Source organism: Rhamphochromis sp. 'chilingali' (genome assembly GCF_963969265.1).
Source record: "Rhamphochromis sp. 'chilingali' genome assembly, chromosome: 7".
NCBI lineage: Eukaryota > Metazoa > Chordata > Actinopteri > Cichliformes > Cichlidae > Rhamphochromis > Rhamphochromis sp. 'chilingali'.
The window spans coordinates 12165941-12170585 of NC_137934.1; the positions used below are offsets into that span (position 1 = coordinate 12165941).

At 36.6% G+C, this 4645-nt stretch overlaps 1 long non-coding RNA gene across 1 annotated transcript; it reads left to right on the plus strand.

Annotated features, from left to right (window-relative positions):
- Positions 1–982: 982 nt before the first annotated feature.
- On the plus strand, positions 983–3299 carry LOC308400140. The gene is made up of 3 exons (XR_013972323.1): positions 983–1070; positions 2158–2250; positions 2434–3299. It is a non-coding gene; the product is annotated as an uncharacterized lncRNA (long non-coding RNA).
- Positions 3300–4645: the final 1346 nt, after the last annotated feature.

Genomic DNA, 4645 nt, shown 5'->3' on the forward strand with positions numbered 1-4645 from the left:
GCTTCCCCATGCCCACCCCCCACCGCCCCCTCTGCACCCCACCAAAGCCGCTTTGAGCTCTTTGCTCTGACATCACGGTAGTCATCATCAGTAGGCATGGAACAGACCATTAGGTGAGAAAGCGGGGGGAGATTACTTGCGAATCAGAACACTTTAGCTTTGGCGCTAAACAGAGAGTCTGAAAATCCACCTCGGGATGCAACAATGAGAAATTCTTGGCTTTCTTTTTTTGTTGTTGTTGTTGTTGTTGTTGTTGTTTTTTTGTTAGAGCATCTTTGATTACAACATAAATCTGATGCTCTAACAAACAAAAAAGTATGCTATAGCATCCCTTCGGCACAGAAGGAATGCTCCAAATATCTCTGCATCAGCAGAATAAAACTACCAGTCTCTCTCCAGTTCACTCTTCGCATTGTTGTTTTAAACATTATTAGTGAGAGGTCATGACTTATGGATATGTGCTGAATAAGAGATTAAAAAGGAGTCAAGAACAAACGAGAGACGATGTCTGCAAGCTAAACTGTTTGCCTCTAGGAGAGTGCAGTGACGTGTCAGTCCGGCAGGTCTTAGGCAGTCCTAGTCCGTGCTTCATGACACTGTGGGGAAAAGTCAGACACCAGAAGTTTCCATGAGCTCTACAAGCCAATCCTCTGTAAGGCTGCTAGCATGATTAAGGTGTCACAGCGACCTCCTGGACGTCTGTTTCAAGTTCACTGATGTGATGTACACTCTAAGAAATGATACATTGATGTTGCTAGCATTATGTAAACGTTTTATGTTAAAATTAATGTCACAATTGATTTTTAACTCTAAACACAAGGATATTGTTTTGATTTTAATTAATAACACAATATTTCAATACAACAAAATGCAGTACATTAAATTCAACGTAAAAAGTTCATTTAAAATGAACAGCACTTTAATTTGAAGAGGATTGTCCTAACAGGCTCTCCGTACTTCTCAGTTTGCACATGTGCAGTGTGGAAGTTTGAACAACTGCCATTTTCAACCGAAACTTGCATCATGCTCAGAAGCCTGGATAAAATCCATTGCCATTTGAGGATTATTTGGTAAGTACAACCATTTAAGGATGACATATTTGGTCAATGTGTACTAAATGATAAACATCCGACATTTTCGGGAGTACTTCTGTATGTTTTATTTTAAAACAAATGATGTCTGGTAATTTTTTTTTTTTTAGCATTCTAGCTTGTATGCCTCTCACAGGTGTTATTAGTCAGGCATTTAACAAATATTATTGGGCCCACTTCGGTGTAATTTCCCAAAATGTTTTACGATTCATGTTAAGCTGCAACTTGCCTACTAAGAACTGCAGCTTTAAAATTACTCCCAACATCTACCGCGCATGCTCCCTGGTGTCAGTAATGAGCACCAGGAGCGCCAGCGATCCGATCCGTTTGAAGAATGAAATATATGTATAGTGTATTTTAGAAACATGCATCAAATAAGTTGCTACATTGTTTGAAGGAATTCTACCCCGTGTTGATATCTGGTTTAGTGTTAATATCAGTGATTAAAGTGTAAGACATGCATTTATCTTGTGTCATTAAAATGCAGCATTATGTGTAATACAGCTATATGTAATGCATTTAACTCCTTGTATCAGTTCCATTGATTATCAAAGTGACAATTTGTGTGTTCCCCCTTCATTTTATGTTGGTCAGCTAGTTCTGTCTGTCAGTAGATGCAACAAAAGTGGCTCAGATGTGATTGTGGTTACTGTTATCTTTTATTGTAACTCTTGTTATCGTAATAAATACCAGAAAATATTGTGATAGGATTTTGAATCCATATTGCCGAGTTCTAATCTTCTATTTCATTTTAACATTTTTAGGGGTACAATTAATAATTATATTGTTGAACAGTCTAGAATTGATTAAAGCAAAAGTGAAAGCTTTCATGTATTGTCAAAAATGAAAAGCTTCTAGTTTTGTGTTCATATATTTGTTGATCTGACTCAGAAGAATCAGTGCCTAACCAATCATTAACCTCACTGAATGTCACTAATGTGAGTTGTCAAACATTGTTTAATTACTCATCGCTAATCACTCATCTGTTAATATTTTTGACTTTGGTTTGGGAAGAGGTGGAAAAGAACCAAAATCTTGTCTCACATTGAGTTCTTATCTCCACCAGAATATCAGCATTGATGTTCGACGGGAATGCGTCCTAAAAACTATCTGTGTCTACTTAAATAAAAAGCCAGATGACCTGTTCAAGGAATTCTTGGTAAGTTAGAAAAGGGGAAAGATCAGTTTGTTTGTTTGTTTGTTTGTTTGTTTGTTTGTTTGTTTGTTTGTTTGTTTGTTTGTTTGGTTTTTTTAATTTGGGATAGTAAATTGAAGGTGGGCTCATTTGTTCATATGTATCTATATGCAAGTAACTTTTCCCCCCCTTTGTTTTCATTTTAAGGATATGGATCTTAGTGCAAGAAGAGAAACGGAGCAGCTGACTTTAGGAGTCTGTGTTGTCAGACATGAAGGAGCAGACTCTGCAGATACACCTGAGGACATTGGTGTCATCATAGAAGGATACACTGTGCTGAAAGCTCTTAGTGATGTGGCAAAGGGGTGTGCCCTCCTGCTTGGACTAATCTACAGTCTAAATCTGAGGTACCCAAAGCACCTGAAATACATATTTGAATTTCTTCAGAAGGTGCTGATGGAGTTGGATGGGAACAACCTATCCATGAATGTGCAAGTTCTGAAAAACAAACTGCTTGAGTGAAACAGCCTGCACTGAACTATAGAGGACACTGAACTGGTTACAAGATTCTCAAACCCATCTCCTTGCACTTTATAAACTGTTCAGTTTGAATTCCGCAAGAACTTCTGCAAGGCCTCATACTTTTTGGCATGCTTTGTTCATGTTGAACTTTTACCACCATCCAGCTACATTGAACAAGACTGCTCCTAAGTTTGGACTTCATTTTAAGTTTTGGGGAAAAAAAAGGTTTTTTAAATATGGACAAAAATGCCACTAAAGTCATTTCTACTTGTTGTTTATAGGACTGTATTGTGAGTTTTCCATTGTACCCGAAGCAAGTTTAAATTAAGTCATGTTAATGTTAAAAATGTTGGAATCACAACACTTTCCAGTTTTAATAACTTGATTTTAACATTCTGCATTATGTCTTCCTGTACTTAATATGCACTTGCATATATGTGAAGATATTTTTGTTTAGGAAAAAGGCATTGATCTAGAATTTTGAACAGCTCAAAGTTTGCTTCAGCACATTTTACACCAAGTGTTATTAAAGTTGGGTTAACTGAATAAAATTGTGTTTGATTTATTCAATTTACTTTAAATAGAGTAAGTAATTTAATCCTATAGTTTCAGTAGAGCTCGTTTAGGGTTAGTCAATTTATCAGATGTACTTAAAATTTGTTGTTCAAATTAAATGTGTCATACATTTTAGATTTCACTAACCCAGTTGTGTGGAACCGGTTGACATAACTGGGTGGAGTAAATGCAACATCTTATTTTATAGAGTAAGTAGGGCTTGTTTTGGTTGAGTAGATTTTATTTAGTGTTGTCAATTTAAGTCAACATGTTAGTTAGATCAACATTATGATATTTAGTTAATACAACACCATTCTTGTGATTTGCATTTAATTAGCCAAAGCTTGACAGATGTACTTAAAATTTGTTGTTCAAATTAAGTGTATCATACATTTTATATTTCACTAACCCAGTTATGTGGAACCGGTTGACATAACTGGGTGGAGTAAATGCAACATTTTATTTCTTAGAGTGTAACACAGGCATCTCTTGACTCCATTAGTGGATCCGCCAGGCTAATGAGATGTTATTTTAAGAACAAACTGCACAATAAACTGAGGTATTCTGTGATCTGAATTTGTTTTAAATTATATTTGGGGAATTCTTTATTAAATCTGCCTAATGTACAAGTTCTGAAAGCAACATGTGAGCAGAATAGTAGTTTATGGTCACAGTCTAATCACAGTAAAGTTGCCAGGCTCAATAAGGGGGCAAATTTCGCTAGCCGCCTGGCCAGATTGCACATATATTCCCCCCCCCCCCTCATAATTAAGAGGTTTGAGTTGTTTATTTCAGAACCTTTTAAAAAGCTACATTTTTCTGACACCAGTTTTTAGAGATATTTGCAGACAGTAAAGTTCAGATGACAAACAGGAAATATAAGAAAGTCCAGATGTTCTTGTGTTATTGCTTGGCTGTTTTTGTGGGCAACCAGGATTCATGGCATGTCATCTCCAATGTTGATGAAGATTGGTCAGTTTGACAGACGAGATGTTTGCTGTCTTTACAAGATTGTACTATTTGTGGAAGATCACAAATGCTCCAGTGCAAGTGGTCACAAAGTTACTACTGTGGAGTGAGCTATTCATATGTCTGTGAAGGTTCTCAGTCATTCATAGCAAAAGCAGAGATTTTAAGCAGAAGGCCTCGAAGGGGACAGTTCAACTAAAATCAAGTGTTATTTTTGTTTATTACATGCAGATTTTATCCCACCTTGCCACTGTTTTGGATTACATGACAGTCAGTTCTGAACTGTCAACTTAGCGCACTGAAAGGGTAACAGGAAAATGTAAAATCCAGAAGTGGAAAATGGAAAGAAGTTCAACTTTAACAGCTGAAGTGA